Consider the following 24,867-nt stretch of genomic DNA (forward strand, 5'->3'; position numbering starts at 1 on the left):
TCGGCGCATTTATGGCCCGTCCGAATTTCGGCCTGTTAAAGTCCAGTGGGCTATTTGGCACAATCAGGGCCCAATCTCACTTTCGGTCTATTAAAGGCCCATGTATTTTATGGGCTCGAGATATTTACACCTATAAACGGCCTATTTTTACTGAGGGCCCAAATTATGTTTAGGCATGTTAAAGGCCCACTATGGGCACATGCCTACCAGAAAAATATGAAAGCTTATGCCGATTTAGGCCCAGATATTTTTAGTGGGCTACATGCCAATTTTGGCCCATAATCGTTTTTAGCCCAATTGGAATGGGCCCGACGAATGTTGGCATGTTGGGCTCCTACGAAGCTTTAGGCCGAATACATTACTAAGATAAACCTACACTATACAAAAATAGCGTCGTAATTACTGCAGCCTGAGGCAACATCATGAATGTTGTATCACAACAAAATAAATTCCAACCATACAACAAAAGGCCTGTTGGCATAAAGTTTACAATCCTTCCAGATAAAAACACCATCAGATGTATAGAAGCACAGATCATTTACCTGAGTGCTAATGTTTCAGGCTATAGAACCTGATGGAGCAGCACGATCTCCACCTTTTTTATGCCATTGCTCTTGTACAACGAAGCGAATGTCTGATAGTCTGGTTTCAAAACCATTCATATCTTGACGACATTTCTCAACCACTATTCTTGTTTCTGAAACAATGTCCACTAGGGATTGGACTTGTGTCTGGAGCACAGATATATCACTCTGTCTAGCAGGAAGATTTTGTTTAGTAGGCGATTTGGATGAGGTTACCTTGACAACCAACCCAGAATTACGCAGGAAGGTGCTTTTTGCACTGTTAGTGGAGAGATACTGATGCACTGCAGCAAGAGGTGACATTGTGCCTGTAGTAGCCTCGTCACCTTCAGGTGGTTGTGGCTGTTCAATCATTTGTTCCATATCTTCCTGAAAGTTTGAACTTGTAGATTAGTGTACCAGATAAGTTACTAATTAGACAAAAACAAACAAAGTAGGTTAAACGTTTATACATAACTTATTTCGGTGAACTACTGCAATACATTAGCATGTATTGTAGTGCCAACTACATAATAAAATCACTTTCGAAACATATGTCCATGTAGCATGCCTACTGTATTGTCTATTTCCTCACATTCGTTGACATCTAAGGATAAAGAGACATGGTTTAAAGTAGGATGAACATAGTATGACATCATTCATATCATGGGCAAACAGATATAAAACAAACAGGCTATTTTATCATTGTGTGCACATATGAACATAACAACTAGATTACAGATCAAGACCAAAAGAATATCCTTCATCTCTTTTAAACCATGTAAGGTGAAATGATACGTTAAGACAACTGTGAATAAAAGTGAACAGATTAACTGACATTGGCTGCAAACCAAGTAGTTAAATGAACACATCACAATACCAATCAGTTCAAGGCAGGAGGAGTAAGGACTTACAACAGTGGCTTGAACTGGTGTGCTCATGCCCTTCGTCTTGCTAGTGTGGCAATCCTTGAAGATTTGCACTGCATTCAGTTCAGGTTCTTTTTGGTCCGCACGGGATTTCCTCTGTATTTGGAACAAGTCAATATAGATACGATAATATGGCATAAAAGAAGAAGGAAGTAGCAGCTATTTACAAGAGCCTCGCAGTGTGCAATATAGCTACGAGATCCTGTGGTCTGTTGGAATTTCACTTTAGAACAGTTGGTTTTGTTCTTCAAACAGTTAGCCTAGAAGAAGATACACTTGTAAGGCACATACATAAATACAAGTTCAATATGTGGTCTGATCAAATACATATAGCCTACCTGATACTTTGGATCAGACCAGTGTTTAACGAGGGCTGTCCAGTCTTCATCTGTAATATATTCCACTGGAGATGTTTGGGCGATTTCATTGTTAGCCTTGCCTTCAAAGTGAGATTTTCTAAGGTGGTACCGATACTGTCGCAGAGCAGACTGAAAAACATGAGTGCATGCTTGTCTACTTGCATCATCTTTCGGATCCAACTTGAACCTCATCTGTTGAAAAAAGAATGTAAGTCTTATTAGGAGGAAGCTAGAAAGTATGGGACAAAGCAAGACAATATTACTAATTGCGATGAATAACATTACTTACGGATAAATGGTCAAGGAAGGTGTTAAACTGGGTATTGTCTTTCTCATTCCTGTACTAGATCCACGTTGGGAGGATACGTGCATGACACCTAATGACAACGGCTGCCTCTGATACTAACTTGGCTGACTCTGTAGCATCACGTGGCCTTTTTAAACCTGCCTCAAAATGGATCTCCATTCTTCCTCCTTTAGATTTTGTTAATCTGTCAAGCATTATCCTTGATGTCTGTTTCCGGTTGCGCCGTGGTGCTAGTTCAACAACGAATATGGAAAGTGTTAGTGTACATCAAACTGTGAGAGTACATATAAAGGAGCATGCAACTGCAACTTGACTCGGTCAGGTACCATCTTGGTGTTGATGCTCATGAGGTTCATCTGATCTTGCCAAGTCCTGTTGTGTCAGCAGTGCTTCGGAAGTAGTGTTAGGTGTGAAGGCAGCTTGGGAACTGGACAGTTTCGGAGCAAACGAACAAGTAACTGGTTGAGATGCTGGTACAGTTGAAGCGGATGATGCAGCTGGTGGAGCAGGTGATACTGTGTTTGTAGATTTAGCTGGTGGACTTGGACCTTCTACTGCACTATAAGTACCAGCAGAATCTCGACGGCAGAACCTTTTCCGTTTCACTTGATGAGTAAAAGCACTCCCTACTATATTATTTTCCTTGCTCTCTTTTGACTTTGCCATGTCAAGCTGTACCCACAACACAAAAGAATAAAATCACTCTTCAGAACTCATTGATGCATGATATAGACAAGCAATACTTTGATGTAAGACAACCGTATGAGGATGGAATATGTAAGAAAAACAGACGGCAAGACATATTCACAGCTACGATGTGCAAACTAAGCAGAAGGATTTTCAAGAAAATAGAAGTAATGCAAGCTAAACACCATATGAAAGATGCAACCAATATTACTCTGCCAAGTTAAAAGTGTCTTGTCATAAGAGGCAATTCGAAAAATTAGAAGCAGTACAACGTAGCAATCAATGCAAGATGCAACCACTATCAAACTACCATGTTAGAAGCGTCCAATCATGAGTGACTGATGCAGGATACGCAATAGCAGTACTTTGATGTAAGAACATGGTATGATAGATATATGCAGTGTATTCTAGACACAGAAAGCCATGTCATATGCACATGTATAACGTATAAACTCAGCAGGTGCAATTTAATCAAAATAGAAGAAATACAGGCTAGACAACATATGCGACATGAAACCAATTATCACACTGTCAACTTAGAGCAAGCACCTGCGATGGTGGAGTACGGGAGATGAACTCATCATGTAGACTTGGGACTTTAACTTCATTAGCAGTAGCAGTGGCAAATCTAGAGAGTCTCTGTTTGCGTCGGTGGGGAGGACCACCAACATCCCCTAACTTACTCTTTTCCTTCCTATTTTCTGATATTGCCTTATGAAGTCAAAACCACAAGAAGATGAATAAAATTAGCTCTGCATAACTGGTTGATGCATGATACAGACGAACACTACTTTGATGTAAGGTAAGCGCAGGATAGGAGGATGGAATATATACAAAAAAGACAGCGTTTCATATTCACACGTACGATAGGAGGATGGAATATGTATGAAAAAACAGTAAGCAGAAGGCATTTCAACAAAATTATAAGAAATGAAAGATAGGCACCATATGAACATGCAACCAATATCACCCTATCAGGTAAAAAGTGTCTCATCGTAAGAGCCATTTCAAGAAATTAGAAGCAGTACAAGCTAGAAGACAATGCAAGATGCAACCTACATCACAGTCCCAAGTTAAATGTGTCTTATGGGTAAGTGATCGTTTTAGGTATAAGTTGTAGGCTACGCAGATGCAATTCAATATAATCAGAAGCAATACAAACTAGACATCATACGGAAAACGCAACCACGTATAACAGTTCCAAGTAAGAGCAAGCACCTGTGATGGTGGAGTAGGGGAGATGTGCTCATCATGTACACATATGTTCTAGAAATAGGAACACGTGTCATATTCACAGGCATTATGTGTAAAGTAAGCAGATGCAATTCAAGTTAGAAGAAATACAAGCTAGACATCATACGCAACATGCAACCACATATAATAGTGTCAAGTTAGAGCAAGCACCTGTGATGGTGGAGTAGGGGAGATGTGCTCATCATCTACACAGCTATGTTGACTGTCCAGCCTTGTGTTGTCTTGCGAATCTTGTTGGGAGGATGGCGGAGTAGAATCTATAGAGACCCCCTGTTTGAGTTGCTCCGAAGGACCACCATCATCCACTGCCGGACTAATTTCCTTCAGCTATAATGATTTTGCTCTTCAGAACTCATTCATGCATGATACTGACGAACACTACTCGGATTGAAGGCAAACACATGATGCGAGGATGGAATATGTATGAAAAACAGGATGGTGTGACATATTCACACCTATGATGTGGTAACTAAGCAGAAGGCATTTTAACAAATTAGAAGCACTGCAAGCAAGACACCATATGAAATATGCAACCAATATCACTCTGCCAAGTTCAAACTGTATGGCATTTCAACAAATTAGAAGCAGTACATGCTAGAAATCATATGCAAGACACAACCAATATCACAGTGGCGACTTAAAGGTGCCTTATCATAAGTGACTGATGCGGGATATGCAAGAATAGTAGTCTGATATAGAAACAGGAACACATGTCATATTCACAGGCATTATGTGTAAAGTAAGCAGATGCAATTCAACAAAGTTAGAAGCAATACAAGCTAGACATCATACGCAACATGCAACCACATATAATAGTGCCAAGTTAGAGCAAGCACCTGTGATGGTGGAGTAGGGGATATGTGCTCATCATCTACATAGCTACGTTGACTGTCTAGCCTTGCGTTGTCTTGCGAATCTTGTTGGGAGGATGGTGGAGTAGAATCTGTAGAGAACCTCCATTTCAGTTGCTCGGAAGGACCACCATCAGCCAATGCCTTGCCAATTTCCTTCAGCTTTATTGATTTTGCATTGTGAGGTCTTACCGACAAGAAAAAGGAATATCATTCGCTCTTCAGAACTCATTCATGCATGATACTGACGAACACAACTCCGATGAAAGGCAAAGTCATGATACGTGGATGGAATATGTACGAAAAAATGTACGGCTTGACATATTCACACCTATGATGTGGTAACTAAGTAGAAGGCACTTCAACAAATTAGAAACACTGCAAGACACCATATGGAAGGTGCAGTCAATATCACTCTACCAAGTTAAAACTATCTCGTAATAGGTGGCGTTCATCAAACTAGAAGCAATACATGCTAGAAATCATATTCAAGACGCAAACCAATATCACACTGCCAACTTAAAGGTGTCCTATCATAAGTGACTGATGCAGGATACACAAGAAGAGTAGTTTCATGTAAGAACATGGTGTGATAGATAGATATAGTATGTACCAAAAACAGGAAAGCGTGTCATATTCACATGTATCATGTGTACGCTAAGCAGATGCAGTTTACACTAATTAGGAGCAATACGAGCTAGACACCATATGCAACATGCAACCAGATATCACACTGCCAAGTTAGAGCAAGCACCTTGGATGGTGGAGTAGGGGAGCGGAGACTTGGACCTTGTAATGCACTATCAGTACAAGGAGAATCGGTACAGATGCTCCGTTTATGTTGCTGCAGAGGACCACCATCATCGCCTTCCTTACTCTTTTCCTTCCTCTTTCTTGATTTTGCCTTGTCAAGTCAAACCCACAAGAAAAAAGAATAAAATTTGCTCTTCAGAACTCATTGATGCATGATACTGACGAACACTACTTTCATGTAAGGCAGCTGCATGATAGGAGGATGGAATATATATGAAAAACAGGACGGCGTGACATATTGACATGTATGATGTATAAAGTGTAAACTAAGCACAAGGTGCTTGAACTTGTTAGAATCGATGCAAGCTAGAAACCATATGAAAGATGAAACCAATATCACTCTGCCAAATTAAAAGGGTGCCCTAACAAATGTATTTGACCAAATTAGAAGCAATACATGGCAACATGCTAGAAATAATATGCAATATGCAACGAATAAAGGTGACTCATCGTAAGTGATTGATGCAGGATACAGAAGAGAGGTAGTTTCATGTAAGAACAAGGTTAACACATAGATGTAGTGTGTACCAAAAATAGGAAGACATGTCATATTCACAGGTATAGTGTGTAAACTAAGCAGATGCAATTTACCCTAATTAGAAGCATTACAAGCTAGACACCGTATGCAACATGCAACCACATATCACACTGCGAAGTTAGAGCAAGCACCTGTGATGGTGGGGTAGGGGAAGTGCGGTCTTCAGGTACAGAGCTACGTTCAATATCTTCATTTAGGCTTGCTGTTTCTTGAGAATCATGTGGAGAGGATGAAATTGCATTATTTATAAGAGTATTGCGTCTCATATTAACCCACGCGCGTGACTGTCTCATCATAAGCGATAGACGCAGGATACACAAGAACAGTAGTTTGATGTAAGAACATGGTGTGACAGGCAGATGTAGTATGTACCAAAAACAGGAAGGCGTGTCATATTCACATGTATAATGTGTAAGCTAAGGAGATGCAACTTAATAAATTAGGAGCATTGATGAGGGATACACAAGAAAAGTGCCTTATCATAAGATATAGTATGTACCAAATACAGGAAAGCGTGTCATATTCACATGTATCATGTGTAAGCTAAGCAGATGCAGTTTACACTAATTAGGAGCAATACGAGCTAGACACCATATGCAACATGCAACCAGATATCACACTGCCAAGTTAGAGCAAGCACCTTGGATGGTGGAGTAGGGGAGCGGAGACTTGGACCTTGTAATGCACTATCAGTACAAGGAGAATCGGTATAGATGCTCCGTTTATGTTGCTGCAGAGGACCACCATCATCGCCTTCCTTACTCTTTTCCTTCCTCTTTCTTGATTTTACCTTGTCAAGTCAAACCCACAAGAAAAAAGAATAAAATTTGCTCTTCAGAACTCATTGATGCATGATACTGACGAACACTACTTTCATGTAAGGCAGCCGCATGATAGGAGGATGGAATATGTATGAAAAACAGGACGGCGTGACATATTGACATGTATGATGTATAAAGTGTAAACCAAGCACAAGGTGCTTGAACTTGTTAGAATCGATGCAAGCTAGAAACCATATGAAAGATGAAACCAATATCACTCTGCCAAATTAAAAGGGTGCCCTAACAAATGTATTTGACCAAATTAGAAGCAATACATGGCAACATGCTAGAAATAATATGAAATATGCATAGAATAAAGGTGACTCATCGTAAGTGATTGATGCAGGATATAGAAGAGAGGTAGTTTCATGTAAGAACAAGGTTAACACATAGATGTAGTGTGTACCAAATATAGGAAGGCATGTCATATTCACATGTATAGTGTGTAAACTAAGCAGATGCAATTTACCCTAATTAGAAGCATTACAAGCTAGACACCATATGCAACATGCAACCACATATCACACTACGAAGTTAGAGGAAGCACCTGTGACGGTGGTGTAGGGGAAGTGCGGTCTTCAGTTATAGAGCTACGTTCAATATCTTCATTTAGGCTTGCTGTTTATTGAGAATCATGTGGAGAGGATGAAATTGCATTCTTTATAAGAGTATTGCGTCTCATATTAACCCACGCGCGTGACTGTCTCATCATAAGCGATAGACGCGGGATACACAAGAACAGTAGTTTGATGTAAGAACATGGTGTGATAGGCAGATGTAGTATGTACCAAAAACAGGAAGGCGTGTCATATTCACATGTATAATGTGTAAGCTAAGGAGATGCAATTTAACAAATTAGGAGCATTGACGAGGGATACACAAGAAAAGTGCCTTATCATAAGATATAGGATGTACCAAAAACAGGAAAGCGTGTCATATTCACATGTATCATGTGTAAGCTAAGCTGATGCAGTTTACACTAATTAGGAGCAATACGAGCTAGACACCATATGCAACATGCAAGCAGATATCACTATGCCAAGTTAGAGCAAGCACCTTGGATGGTGGAGTAGGGGAGCGGAGACTTGGACCTTGTAATGCACTATCAGTACAAGGAGAATCAGTACAGATGCTCCGTTTATGTTGCTGCAGAGGACCACCATCATCGCCTTCCTTACTCGTTTCCTTCCTCTTTCTTGATTTTGCCTTGTCAAGTCAAACCCACAAGAAAAAAGAATAAAATTTGCTCTTCAGAACTCATTGATGCATGATACTGATGAACACTACTTTCATGTAAGGCAGCCGCATGATAGGAGGATGGAATATATATGAAAAATAGGACGGCGTGACATATTGACATGCATGATGTATAAAGTGTAAACTAAGCACAAGGTGCTTGAACTTGTTAGAATCGATGCAAGCTAGAAACCATATGAAAGATGAAACCAATATCACTCTGCCAAATTAAAAGGGTGCCCTAACAAATGTATTTGACCAAATTAGAAGCAATACATGGCAACATGCTAGAAATAATATGCAATATGCAACGAATAAAGGTGACTCATCGTAAGTTATTGATGCAGGATACAGAAGAGAGGTAGTTTCATGTAAGAACAAGGTTAACGCATAGATGTAGTGTGTACCAAAAATAGGAAGGCATGTCATATTCACAGGTATAGTGTGTAAACTAACCAGATGCAATTTACCCTAATTAGAAGCATTACAAGCTAGATACCATATGCAACATGCAACCACATATCACACTACGAAGTTAGAGCGAGCACCTGTGATGGTGGTGTAGGGGAAGTGCGGTCTTCAGGTACAGAGCTACGTTCAATATCTTCATTTAGGCTTGCTGTTTCTTGAGAATCATGTGGAGAGGATGAAATTGCATTCTTTATAAGAGTATTGCGTCTCATATTAACCCACGCGCGTGACTGTCTCATCATAAGCGATAGACGCATGATACACAAGAACAGTAGTTTGATGTAAGAACATGGTGTGATAGGCAGATGTAGTATGTACCAAAAACAGGAAGGCGTGTCATATTCACATGTATAATGTGTAAGCTAAGGAGATGCAATTTAACAAATTAGGAGCATTGATGAGGGATACATAAGAAAAGTGCCTTATCATAAGATATAGTATGTACCAAAAACAGGAAAGCGTGTCATATTCACATGTATCATGTGTAAGCTAAGCAGTTGCAGTTTACACTAATTAGGAGCAATACGAGCTAGACACCATATGCAACATGCAACCAGATATCACACTGCCAAGTTAGAGCAAGCACCTTGGATGGTGGAGTAGGGGAGCGGAGACTTGGACCTTGTAATGCACTATCAGTACAAGGAGAATCTGGTACAGATGCTCCGTTTATGTTGCTGCAAAGGACCACCATCATCGCCTTCCTTGCTCTTTTCCTTCCTCTTTCTTGATTTTGCCTTGTCAAGTCAAACCCACAAGAAAAAAGAATAAAATTTGCTCTTCAGAACTCATTGATGCATGATACTGACGAATACTACTTTCATGTAAGGCAGCCGCATGATAGGAGGATGGAATATATATGAAAAACAGGACGACGTGACATATTGACATGTATGATGTATAAAATGTAAACTAAGCACAAGGTGCTTGAACTTGTTAGAATTGACGCAAGCTAGAAACCATATGAAAGATGAAACCAATATCACTCTGCCAAATTAAAAGGGTGCCCTAACAAATGTATTTGACCAAATTAGAAGCAATACATGGCAACATGCTAGAAATAATATGCAATATGCAACGAATAAAGGTGACTCATCGTAAGTTATTGATGCAGGATACAGAAGAGAGGTAGTTTCATGTAAGAACAAGGTTAACACATAGATGTAGTGTGTACCAAAAATAGGAAGGCATGTCATATTCACAGGTATAGTGTGTAAACTAAGCAGATGCAATTTACCCTAATTAGAAGCATTACAAGCTAGACACCGTATGCAACATGCAACCACATATCACACTGCGAAGTTAGAGGAAGCACCTGTGATGGTGGTGTAGGGGAAGTGCTGTCTTCAGGTACAGAGCTACGTTCAATATCTTCATTTAGGCTTGCTGTTTCTTGAGAATCATGTGGAGAGGATGAAATTGCATTCTTTATGAAAGTATTGCGTCTCATATTAACCCACGCGCGTGACTGTCTCATCATAAGCGATAGACGCAGGATACACAAGAACATTAGTTTGATGTAAGAACATGGTGTGATAAGCAGATGTAGTATGTACCAAAAACAGGAAGGCGTGTCATATTCACATGTATAATGTGTAAGCTAAGGAGATGCAATTTAACAAATTAGGAGCATTGACGAGGGATACACAAGAAAAGTGCCTTATCATAAGATATAGTATGTACCAAATACAGGAAAGCGTGTCATATTCACATGTATCATGTGTAAGCTAAGCAGATGCAGTTTACACTAATTAGGAGCAATACGAGCTAGACACCATATGCAACATGCAAGCAGATATCACACTGCCAAGTTAGAGCAAGCACCTTGGATGGTGGAGTCGGGGAGCGGAGACTTGGACCTTGTAATGCACTATCAGTACAAGGAGAATCGGTACAGATGCTCCGTTTATGTTGCTGCAGAGGACCACCATCATCGCCTTCCTTACTCTTTTCCTTCCTCTTTCTTGATTTTGCCTTGTCAAGTCAAACCCACAAGAAAAAAGAATAAAATTTGCTCTTCAGAACTCATTGATGCATGATACTGACGAACACTACTTTCATGTAAGGCAGCCGCATGATAGGAGGATGGAATATGTATGAAAAATAGGACGGCGTGACATATTGACATGTATGATGTATAAAGTGTAAACTAAGCACAAGCTGCTTGAACTTGTTAGAATCGATGCAAGCTAGAAACCATATGAAAGATGAAACCAATATCACTCTGCCAAATTAAAAGGGTGCCCTAACAAATGTATTTGACCAAATTAGAAGCAATACATGGCAACATGCTAGAAATAATATGCAATATGCAACGAATAAAGGTGACTCATCGTAAGTGATTGATGCAGGATGCAGAAGAGAGGTAGTTTCATGTAAGAACAAGGTTAACACATAGATGTAGTGCGTACCAAAAATAGGAAGGCATGTCATATTCACATGTATAGTGTGTAAACTAAGCAGATGCAATTTACCCTAATTAGAAGCATTACAAGCTAGACACCGTATGCAACATGCAACCACATATCACACTACGAAGTTAGAGGAAGCACCTGTGACGGTGGTGTAGGGGAAGTGCGGTCTTCAGGTATAGAGCTACGTTCAATATCTTCATTTAGGCTTGCTGTTTATTAAGAATCATGTGGAGAGGATGAAATTGCATTCTTTATAAGAGTATTGCGTCTCATATTAACCCACGCGCGTGACTGTCTCATCATAAGCGATAGACGCAGGATATACAAGAACAGTAGTTTGATGTAAGAACATGGTGTGATAGGCAGATGTAGTATGTACCAAAAACAGGATGGCGTGTCATATTCACATGTATAATGTGTAAGCTAAGGAGATGCAATTTAACAAATTAGGAGCATTGATGAGGGATACACAAGAAAAGTGCCTTATCATAAGATATAGTATGTACCAAAAACAGGAAAGCGTGTCATATTCACATGTATCATGTGTAAGCTAAGCAGATGCAGTTTACACTAATTAGGAGCAATACGAGCTAGACACCATATGCAGCATGCAAGCAGATATCACACTGCCAAGTTAGAGCAAGCACCTTGGATAGTGGAGTAGGGGAGCGGAGACTTGGACCTTGTAATGCACTATCAGTACGAGGAGAATCGGTACAGATGCTCCGTTTATGTTGCTGCAGAGGACCACCATCATCGCCTTCCTTACTCTTTTCCTTCCTCTTTCTTGATTTTGCCTTGTCAAGTCAAACCCACAAGAAAAAAGAATACAATTTGCTCTTCAGAACTCATTGATGCATGATACTGACGAACACTACTTTCATGTAAGGCAGCCGCATGATAGGAGGATGGAATATGTATGAAAAACAGGACGGCGTGACATATTGACATGTATGATGTATAAAGTGTAAACTAAGCACAAGGTGCTTGAACTTGTTAGAATCGATGCAAGCTAGAAACCATATGAAAGATGAAACCAATATCACTCTGCCAAATTAAAAGGGTGCCCTAACAAATGTATTTGACCAAATTAGAAGCAATACATGGAAACATGCTAGAAATAATATGCAATATGCAACGAATAAAGGTGACTCATCGTAAGTGATTGATGCAGGATACAGAAGAGAGGTAGTTTCATGTAAGAACAAGGTTAACACATAGATGTAGTGTGTACCAAAAATAGGAAGGCATGTCATATTCACAGCTATTGTGTAAACTAAGCAGATGCAATTTACCCTAATTAGAAGCATTACAAGCTAGACACCGTATGCAACATGCAACCACATATCACACTGCGAAGTTAGAGCAAGCACCTGTGATGGTGGTGTAGGGGAAGTGCGGTCTTCAGGAACAGAGCTACGTTCAATATCGTCATTTAGGCTTGCTGTTTCTTGAGAATCATATGGAGAGGATGAAATTGCATTATTTATAAGAGTATTGCGTCTCATATTAACCCACGCGCGTGACTGTCTCATCATAAGCGATAGACACAGGATACACAAGAACAGTAGTTTGATGTAAGAACATGGTGTGATAGGCAGATGTAGTATGTACCAAAAATAGGAAGGCGTGTCATATTCACATGTATAATGTGTAAGCTAAGGAGATGCAATTTAACAAATTAGGAGCATTGATGAGGGATACGCAAGAAAAGTGCCTTATCATAAGATATAGTATGTACCAAAAACAGGAAAGCATGTCATATTCACATGTATCATGTGTAAGCTAAGCAGATGCAGTTTACACTAATTAGGAGCAATACGAGCTAGACACCATATGCAACATGCAACCAGATATCACACTGCCAAGTTAGAGCAAGCACCTTGGATGGTGGATTAGGGGAACGGAGACTTGGACCTTGTAATGCACTATCAGTACAAGGAGAATCGGTACAGATGCTCCGTTTATGTTGCTGCAGAGGACCACCATCATCGCCTTCCTTGCTCTTTTCCTTCCTCTTTCTTGATTTTGCCTTGTCAAGTCAAACCCACAAGAAAAAAGAATAAAATTTGCTCTTCAGAACTCATTGATGCATGATACTGACGAACACTACTTTCATGTAAGGCAGCCGCATGATAGGAGGATGGAATATATATGAAAAACATGACGGCGTGACATATTGACATGTATGATGTATAAAGTGTAAACTAAGCACAAGGTGCTTGAACTTGTTAGAATCGATGCAAGCTAGAAACCATATGAAAGATGAAACCAATATCACTCTGCCAAATTAAAAGGGTGCCCTAACAAATGTATTTGACCAAATTAGAAGCAATACATGGCAACATGCTAGAAATAATATGCAATATGCAACGAATAAAGGTGACTCATCGTAAGTGATTGATGCAGGATACAGAAGAGAGGTAGTTTCATGTAAGAACAAGGTTAACACATAGATGTAGTGTGTACCAAAAATAGGAAGGCATGTCATATTCACAGGTATAGTGTGTAAACTAAGCAGATGCAATTTACCCTAATTAGAAGCATTACAAGCTAGACACCGTATGCAACATGCAACCACATATCACACTGTGAAGTTAGAGCAAGCACCTGTGATGGTGGTGTAGGGGAAGTGCTGTCTTCAGGTACAGAGCTACGTTCAATATCTTCATTTAGGCTTGTTGTTTCTTGAGAATCATGTGGAGAGGATGAAATTGCATTCTTTATAAGAGTATTGCGTCTCATATTAATTAACCCACGCGCGTGACTGTCTCAACATAAGAGATAGACGCATGATACACAAGAACAGTAGTTTGATGTAAGAACATCGTGTGATAGGCAGATGTAGTATGTACCAAAAACAGGAAGGCGTGTCATATTCACATGTATAATGTGTAAGCTAAGGAGATGCAATTTAACAAATTAGGAGCATTGATGAGGGTTACACAAGAAAAGTGCCTTATCATAAGATATAGTATGTACCAAAAACAGGAAAGCGTGTCATATTCACATGTATCATGTGTAAGCTAAGCAGATGCAGTTTACACTAATTAGGAGCAATACGAGCTAGACACCATATGTAACATGCAACCAGATATCACACTGCCAAGTTAGAGCAAGCACCTTGGATGGTGGAGTAGGGGAGCGGAGACTTGGTCCTTGTAATGCACTATCAGTACAAGGAGAATCGGTACAGATGCTCCGTTTATGTTGCTGCAGAGGACCACCATCATTGCCTTCATTACTATTTTCCTTCCTCTTTCTTGATTTTGCCTTGTCAAGTCAAACCCACAAGAAAAAAGAATAAAATTTGCTCTTCAGAACTCATTGATGCATGATACTGACGAACACTACTTTCATGTAAGGCAGCCGCATGATAGGTGGATGGAATATATATGAAAAACAGGACGGCGTGACATATTGACATGTATGATGTATAAAGTGTAAACTAAGCACAAGGTGCTTGAACTTGTTAGAATCGATGCAAGCTAGAAACCATATGAAAGATGAAACCAATATCACTCTGCCAAATTAAGAGGGTGCACTAACAAATGTATTTGACCAAATTAGAAGCAATACATGGCAACATGCTAGAAATAATATGCAATATGCAACGAATAAAGGTGACTCATCGTAAGTAATTGATGCAGGATACAGAAGAGAGGTAGTTTCAAGTAAGAACAAGGTTAACACATAGATGTAGTGTGTACCAAAAATAGGAAGGCATGTCATATTCACAGGTATAGTGTGTAAACTAAGCAGATGCAATTTACCCTAATTAGAAGCATTACAAGCTAGACACCGTATGCAACATGCAACCACATATCACACTGCGAAGTTAGAGCAAGCACCTGTGATGGTGGTGTAGGGGAAGTGCTGTCTTCAGGTACAAAGCTACGTTCAATATCTTCATTTAGGCTTGTTGTTTCTTGAGAATCATGTGGAGAGGATGAAATTGCATTCTTTATAAGAGTATTGCGTCTCATATTAATTAACCCACGCGCGTGACTGTCTCATTATAAGCGATAGACGCAGGATACACAAGAGCAGTAGTTTGATGTAAGAACATGGTGTGATAGGCAGATGTAGTATGTACCAAAAACAGGAAGGCGTGTCATATTAACATGTATAATGTGTAAGCTAAGGAGATGCATTTAACAAATTAGGAGCATTGATGAGGGATACACAAAAGTGCCTTATCATAAGATATAGTATGTACCAGAAACAGGAAAGCGTGTCATATTCACATGTATCATGTGTAAGCTAAGCAGATGCAGTTTACACTAATTAGGAGCAATACGAGCTAGACACCATATGCAACATGCAACCAGATATCACACTGCCAAGTTAGAGCAAGCACCTTGGATGGTGGAGTAGGGGAGCGGAGACTTGGACTTTGTAATGCACTATCAGTACAAGGAGAATCGGTATAGATGCTCCGTTTATGTTGCTGCAGAGGACCACCATCATCGCCTTCCTTACTCTTTTCCTTCCTCTTTCTTGATTTTGCCTTGTCAAGTCAAACCCACAAGAAAAAAGAATAAAATTTGCTCTTCAGAACTCATTGATGCATGATACTGACGAACACTACTTTCATGCAAGGCAGCCGCATGATAGGAGGATGGAATATATATGAAAAATAGGACGGCGTGACATATTGACATGTATGATGTATAAAGTGTAAACTAAGCACAAGGTCCTTGAACTTGTTAGAATCGATGCAAGCTAGAAACCATATGAAAGATGAAACCAATATCACTCTGCCAAATTAAAAGGGTGCCCTAACAAATGTATTTGACCAAATTAGAAGCAATTCATGGCAACATGCTAGAAATAATATGCAATATGCAACGAATAAAGGTGACTCATCGTAAGTGATTGATGCAGGATACAGAAGATAGGTAGTTTCATGTAAGAACAAGGTTAACACATAGATGTAGTGTGTACCAAAAATAGGAAGGCATGTCATATTCACAGGTATAGTGTGTAAACTAAGCAGATGCAATTAACCCTAATTAGAAGCATTACAAGCTAGACACCGTATGAAACATGCAACCACATATCACACTACGAAGTTAGAGCAAGCACCTGTGATGGTGGTGTAGGGGAAGTGCGGTCTTCAGGTACAGAGCTACGTTCAATATCTTCATTTAGGCTTGCTGTTTCTTGAGAATCATGTGGAGAGGATGAAGTTGCATTCTTTATAAGAGTGTTGCGTCTCATATTAACCCACGCGTGTGACTGTCTCATCATAAGCGATAGACGCAGGATACACAAGAACAGTAGTTTTGATGTAAGAACATGGTGTGATAGGCAGATGTAGTATGTACCAAAAACAGGAAGGCGTGTCATATTCACATGTATAATGTGTAAGCTAAGGAGATGCAATTTAACAAATTAGGAGCATTGATGAGGGATACACAAAAGTGCCTTATCATAAGATATAGTATGTACCAGAAACAGGAAAGCGTGTCATATTCACATCTATCATGTGTAAGCTAAGCAGATGCAGTTTACACTAATTAGGAGCAATACGAGCTAGACACCATATGCAACATGCAACCAGATATCACACTGCCAAGTTAGAGCAAGCACCTTGGATGGTGGAGTAGGGGAACGGAGACTTGGACCTTGTAATGCACTATCAGTACAAGGAGAATCGGTACAGATGCTCCGTTTATGTTGCTGCAGAGGACCACCATCATCGCCTTCCTTGCTCTTTTCCTTCCTCTTTCTTGATTTTGCCTTGTCAAGTCAAACCCACAAGAAAAAAGAATAAAATTTGCTCTTCAGAACTCATTGATGCATGATACTGACGAACACTACTTTCATGTAAGGCAGCCGCATGATAGGAGGATGGAATATATATGAAAAACAGGACGGCGTGACATATTGACATGTATGATGTATAAAGTGTAAACTAAGCACAAGGTGCTTGAACTTGTTAGAACCGATGCAAGCTAGAAACCATATGAAAGATGAAACCAATATCACTCTGCCAAATTAAAAGGGTGCCCCAACAAATGTATTTGACCAAATTAGAAGCAATTCATGGCAACATGCTAGAAATAATATGCAATATGCAACGAATAAAGGTGACTCATCGTAAGTGATTGATGCAGGATACAGAAGAGAGGTAGTTTAATGTAAGAACAAGGTTAACACATAGATGTAGTGTGTGCCGAAAATAGGAAGGCATGTCATATTCACAGGTATAGTGTGTAAACTAAGCAGATGCAATTTACCCTAATTAGAAGAATTACAAGATAGACACCATATGCAACATGCAACCACATATCACACTGCGAAGTTAGAGAAAGCACCTGTGATGGTGGTGTAGGGGAAGTGCTGTCTTCAGGTACAAAGCTACGTTCAATATCTTCATTTAGGCTTGCTGTTTCTTGAGAATCATGTGGAGAGGATGAAATTGCATTCTTTATAAGAGTATTGCGTCTCATATTAATTAACCCACGCGCGTGACTGTCTCATCATAAGCGATAGACGCAGGATACACAAGAACAGTAGTTTGATGTAAGAACATCGTGTGATAGGCAGATGTAGTATCTACCAAAAACAGGAAGGCGTGTCATATTAACATGTATAATGTGTAAGCTAAGGAGATGCAATTTAACAAATTAGGAGCATTGATGAGGGATACACAAGAAAAGTGCCTTATCATAAGATATAGTATGTACCAAAAACAGGAAAGCGTGTCATATTCACATGTATCATGTGTAAGCTAAGCAGATGCAGTTTACACTAATTAGGAGCAATACGAGCTAGACACCATATGCAACATGCAACCAGATATCACACTGCCAAGTTAGAGAAAGCACCTTGGATGGTGGTGTAGGGGAGCGGAGACTTGGACCTTGTAATGCACTACCAGTACAAGGAGAATCGGTACAGATGCTCCGTTTATGTTGCTGCAGAGGACCACCATCATCGCCTTCCTTACTCTTTTCCTTCCTCTTTCTTGATTTTCCTTGTCAAGTCAAACCCACAAGAAAAAAGAATAAAATTTGCTCTTCAGAACTCATTAATGCATGATACTGACGAACACTACTTTCATGTAAGGCAGCCGCATGATAGGAGGATGGAATATATATGAAAAACAGGACAGCGTGACATATTGACATGTATGATGTATAAAGTGTAAACTAAGCACAAGGTGCTTGAACTTGTTAGAATCGATGCAAGCTAGAAACCATATGAAAGATGAAACCAATATCACTCTGCCAAATTAAAAGGGTGCCCTAACAAATGTATTTGACCAAATTAGAAGCAATACAAGGCAACATGCTAGAAATAATATGCAATATGCAACGAATAAAGGTGACTCATCGTAAGTGATTGATGCAGGATACAGAAGAGAGGTAGTTTAATGTAAGAACAAGGTTAACACATAGATGTAGTGTGTACCAAAAATAGGAAGGCATGTCATATTCACAGGTATAGTGTGTAAACTAAGCAGATGCAATTTACCCTAATTAGAAGAATTACAAGATAGACACCATATGCAACATGCAACCACATATCACACTGCGAAGTTAGAGAAAGCACCTGTGATGGTGGTGTAGGGGAAGTGTTGTCTTCAGGTACAGAGCTACGTTCAATATCTTCATTTAGGCTTGCTGTTTCTTGAGAATCATGTGGAGAGGATGAAATTGCATTCTTTATAAGAGTATTGCGTCTCATATTAATTAACCCACGCGCGTGACTGTCTCATCATAAGCGATAGACGCAGGATACACAAGAACAGTAGTTTGATGTAAGAACATGGTGTGATAGGCAGATGTAGTATGTACCAAAAACAGGAAGGCGTGTCATATTAACATGTATAATGTGTAAGCTAAGGAGATGCAATTTAACAAATTAGGAGCATTGATGAGGGATACACAAGAAAAGTGCCTTATCATAAGATATAGTATGTACCAAAAACAGGAAAGCGTGTCATATTCACATGTATCATGTGTAAGCTAAGCAGATGCAGTTTACACTAATTAGGAGCAATACGAGCTAGACACCATATGCAACATGCAACCAGATATCACACTGCCAAGTTAGAGAAAGCACCTTGGATGGTGGAGTAGCGGAGCGGAGACTTGGACCTTGTAATGCACTACCAGTACAAGGAGAATCGGTACAGATGCTCCGTTTATGTTGCTGCAGAGGACCACCATCATCGCCTTCCTTACTCTTTTCCTTCCTCTTTCTTGATTTTCCTTGTCAAGTCAAACCCACAAGAAAAAAGAATAAAATTTGCTCTTCAGAACTCATTAATGCATGATACTGACGAACACTACTTTCATGTAAGGCAGCCGCATGATAGGAGGATGGAATATATATGAAAAACAGGACGGCGTGACATATTGACATGTATGATGTATAAAGTGTAAACTAAGCACAAGGTGCTTGAACTTGTTAGAATCGATGCAAGCTAGAAACCATATGAAAGATGAAACCAATATCACTCTGCCAAATTAAAAGGGTGCCCTAGCAAATGTATTTGACCAAATTAGAAGCAATACAAGGCAACATGCTAGAAATAATATGCAATATGCAACGAATAAAGGTGACTCATCGTAAGTGATTGATGCAGGATACAGAAGAGAGGTAGTTTCATGTAAGAACAAGGTTAACACATAGATGTAGTGTGTACCAAAAATAGGAAGGCATGTCATATTCACAGCTATTGTGTAAACTAAGCAGATGCAATTTACCCTAATTAGAAGCATTACAAGCTAGACACCGTATGCAACATGCAACCACATATCACACTGCGAAGTTAGAGCAAGCACCTGTGATGGTGGTGTAGGGGAAGTGCTATCTTCATGTACAGAGCTACGTTCAATATCTTCATTTAGGCTTGCTGTTTCTTGAGAATCATGTGGAGAGGATGAAATTGCATTCTTTATAAGAGTATTGTGTCTCATATTAATTAACCACGCGCGTGATTGTCTCATCATAAGCGATAGACGCAGGATACACAAGAACAGTAGTTTGATGTAAGAACATGGTGTGATAGGCAGATGTAGTATGTACCAAAAACAGGAAGGCATGTCATATTCACATGTATAATGTGTAAGCTAAGGAGATGCAATTTAACAAATTAGGAGCATTGATGAGGGATACACAAGAAAAGTGCCTTATCATAAGATATAGTATATACCAAAAACAGGAAAGCGTGTCATATTCACATGTATCATGTGTAAGCTAAGCAGATGCAGTTTACACTAATTAGGAGCAATACGAGCTAGACACCATATGCAACATGCAACCAGATATCACACTGCCAAGTTAGAGCAAGCACCTTGGATGGTGGAGTAGGGGAGCGGAGACTTGGTCCTTGTAATGCACTATCAGTACAAGGAGAATCGGTACAGATGCTCCGTTTATGTTGCTGCAGAGGACCACCATCATCGCCTTCCTTACTCTTTTCCTTCCTCTTTCTTGATTTTGCCTTGTCAAGTGAAACCCACAAGAAAAAAGAATAAAATTTGCTCTTCAGAACTCATTCATGCATGATACTGACGAACACTACTTTCATGTAAGGCAGCCGCATGATAGGAGGATGGAATATATATGAAAAACAGGACGGCGTGACATATTGACATGTATGATGTATAAAGTGTAAACTAAGCACAAGGTGCTTGAACTTGTTAGAATCGATGCAAGCTAGAAACCATATGAAAGATGAAACCAATATCACTCTGCCAAATTAAAAGGGTGCCCTAACAAATGTATTTGACCAAATTAGAAGCAATACATGGCAACATGCTAGAAATAATATGCAATATGCAACAAATAAAGGTGACTCATCGTAAGTGATTGATGCAGGATACAGAAGAGAGGTAGTTTCATGTAAGAACAAGGTTAACACATAGATGTAGTCTGTACCAAAAACAGGAAGGCATGTCATATTCACATGTATAGTGTGTAAACTAAGCAGACACAATTTACCCTAATTAGAAGCATTACAAGATAGACACTGTATGCAACATGCAACCACATATCACACTGCGAAGTTAGAGCAAGCACCTGTGATGGTGGTGTAGGGGAAGTGCGGTCTTCAGGTACAGAGTTACATTCAATATCTCCATTTAGGCTTGCTGTTTCTTGAGAATCATGTGGAGAGGGTGAAATGCATTCTTTATAAGAGTATTGCGTCTCGTATTAACCCACACGCGTGACTGTCTCATCATAAGCGATAGACGCAGGATACACAAGAACAGTAGTTTGATGTAAGAACATGGTGTGATAGGCAGATGTAGTATGTACCAAAAACAAGAAGGCGTGTCATATTCACATGTATAATGTGTAAGCTAAGGAGATGCAATTTAACAAATTAGGAGCATTGATGAGGGATACACAAGAAAAGTGCCTTATCATAAGATATAGCATGTACCAAAAATAGGAAAGCGTGTCATATTCACATGCATCATGTGTAAGCTAAGCAGATGCATTTTACACTAATTAGGAGCAATACGAGCTAGACACCATATGCAACATGCAACCAGATATGACACTGCCAAGTTAGAGGAAGCACCTTGGATGGTGGAGTAGGGGAGCGGAGACTTGGACCTTGTAATGCACTATCAGTACAAGGAGAATCGGTACAGATGCTCCGTTTACGTTGCTATAGAGGACCACCATCATTGCCTTCCTTTCTCTTTTCCTTCCTCTTTCTTGATTTCGCCTTGTCAAGTCAAACCCACAAGAAAAAGGAATAAAATTTGCTCTTCAGAACTCATTGATGCATGATACTGACGAACACTACTTTCATGTAAGACGAACACTACATATCACACTGCCAAGTAAGAGCAAGCACCTGCGATGGTGGTGTGGGGGAATTGCGGTGATCAACTAGAGAGCTACGTTGACTATCTTCATTTAGCCTTGATGAGGGATACAAAAGAGCATTAGTTTGATGTACGAACATGGTTTCTTGAGAATCATGTGGGGAGGATGACACTACACTCTTTATACGAGTATGGCATCTCACAGAAACCCACCCGGGTGACTGTCTCATCATAAGTGATTGATGAGGGATACAAAAGAGCATTAGTTTGATGTACGAACATGGTTAATTGACGAGGGATACAAAACAGGAAGGCATGTCATTATCAAAGGTATAATGTGTAAAGTAAGCAGATGCAATTTAACCAAATTGGAAGCAATACAAGCTAGACACCATATGCAACATGCAACCACATTTGACAGCGTGAAGTTAAAGCAAGCACCTGGGATGGTTGTGTGTGGCAATTGATATCATCAACTGCAGAGCTAAGTTTACTGTCTCCAACTGCTGACACTGCACCCGTTAGAGCACTGGAACGCTTAGTGCTTACCTTCGAATTACACTGGAGCGACTTCTGTCTTTTCTTTTCTGCATTCATCAACACTGCGTCAGAGTCTGAAATACCCATGCATAAAAAAACAATAGTGTCAGTATGGGTGAAGTGTGTGCACAATTAGTACAGTGTAAAGGTAGAAGATAGCAGGCCGGTGAGAAATAAATGACGGGAGACATATGATAGCTCTACAACATGCATGTCATACTAAATTACTATAGGATTCTATGAAAATAACAGTCGACTGAAAGCAAATAGGTCAGTCCATTTTTTCTGCGCCGTCCGATGTACAAAGAATGGGCAGATCGCCTTCATCTACCTCCAGCGAGTCAGTGTTGACGATCTTCCTCGAAATGCCAGCGACCACCGGCCCAGTATTCCTCCCCTGCATGCGCCCTCCCCTCGACCTCACCGCACCACCGTGCTTGGCACCGCCCCCCGGCCATCCATTCAAGCCCCGCCGACCTCCAGATCGGGTGCAAGCAGATCCTGCGCCCCACACCCCTATGATAGACACCGATGCGCCGTTTCCTTGGGGAACAGGCGGACTAGGTTCTCCGCGCACCTAAGCAGGTGTCGCTTCTTTTAATTGTGGTTCGACTGACCCTGAATTGAAATCCAGGCGGGCTACTGGCCTCTAGCAAAGGTGAAATAGTAAAAGGGAGGAAACCTTGTGCATTTAGTATCACGAAGAAGATGCAGTAAGAAGCGCTCAACTAGTTTCTTTCGTGGGATGAATACGGTGTGAGCGGAGACGTAAGATTTGCACGAATAAGGGAAGAGGAGTACCTCTTTCTGCTGGCAGTGTTGTGTCCTCTGTCTGTTTTTCCGACGATCTTCTTGTTGTTCGCCAGAAACCAGAAGTTGTGGAGGATGGTGTAGCCTTGGACGAACCCATGGCCAAGTTGTTGAGTGTGGTGCGGTGGCCGTCTGTCAGCGGCGGGGAAGCAGATCCGAGGCGGTGAACGACGGCGTAGCGGGAACAACTCCGGTGTGGTGGACGGTTGCGACAGTGGAGCCGCAGCAGTGAGGCGCAAGACGGCATTGTCGGAGTGGTTCTGGTACGGCGCACGTCGGTGTCGGCGTCGTGGAGGCAGCTCTGCCTCGGCTTCAGCTGCTAAGTCCTTGAGGGCATTGCAGTTGCGGTTGCGTTGGACGACGACGTCGGGGTACCGGCTCCGGCGTGATGGAGGAGGGCGGCGGTGGATTGGCCGCTATGGGGTGGAGGACGGAGGAGGGTGGGGTTTCGCGGCTGGTGGAGAGGGCGTTTTCGCGCCCATGGAGTATGAATGGGGAAACGGAGGGAGGCAGGGAACTAAGGGGGAACAATGTTTCGGTTTGAGACGTGCTTGTTTGAAATTTGGGGAAGTTACAAACTTTCCCCCCATCTAAAATTTCGGACATATTGCGGGTTGGGGGTAGGACAGTCATGTCAGGTGTCCCAAATGTGGGCGGGATAGATTTTGGCCGAGCGCATGGGTAGACGCCCACGGTGTATGAATACTTCTGTGGCGTCTTGGTGAAGTTACAAACCTACCCCGGTTTAGACCTTTGGACATCGGGCCAATAGGCTACACAGGCCAGAGTTAGGACAGTAATTTCCTACCACCAAAACATTAGTCTCGCGCGGTTTCGGGTGACTAAAGCATTTAACGTTTTCAGTTCTCTTGAATTGAACTTTCAGGATTTGTCAAAACTTCACAAATCTTTACTCTTGAAAATCCTAAAGCTACGATTATTTTGGAATGGAGGGGGTACATTTGAATATACATTGTACACGAGTATATATTAAAAAATATGCAACTTACCTCAGTTCATGCATGGTTCCAGATATAATCTCCTTGGTTGCAAAAACAAAGTTAGATATGCGTATGAATATATATAGCATGTTCAAACTCAAAACAAAGATTGATGCCCCCTTTTACATCTTATTTACAAATGCCATTATCTCGGGTTCAAATAGATGAATGCACTTCCTATGAATTCGAATCTTCGAAACCCCCTTTATGTTGAATTCGACATGTATTCTATTTCGTAGCTAGCAATTTGGAATGTATCCATGCAAGTGACAAATGTATAAAGTGCTTCACACTAACAACATGGAGTGCACTAATTAATGTTTATATATGAATTGCAAAAGCATCCATTGCCTGTATTTCAAACCGCTCTCACTCTATGGATCGATAATATGAAATAAACACATGCACATGCTAGAATTCAATTGCAGTTGAAGAAAGAGCCTACTCCTGGTACTGTATATTAGTGATAGG

This window comes from Triticum dicoccoides, chromosome 3A (assembly GCF_002162155.2).
Source record: "Triticum dicoccoides isolate Atlit2015 ecotype Zavitan chromosome 3A, WEW_v2.0, whole genome shotgun sequence".
In the NCBI taxonomy this organism is placed as follows: domain Eukaryota; kingdom Viridiplantae; phylum Streptophyta; class Magnoliopsida; order Poales; family Poaceae; genus Triticum; species Triticum dicoccoides.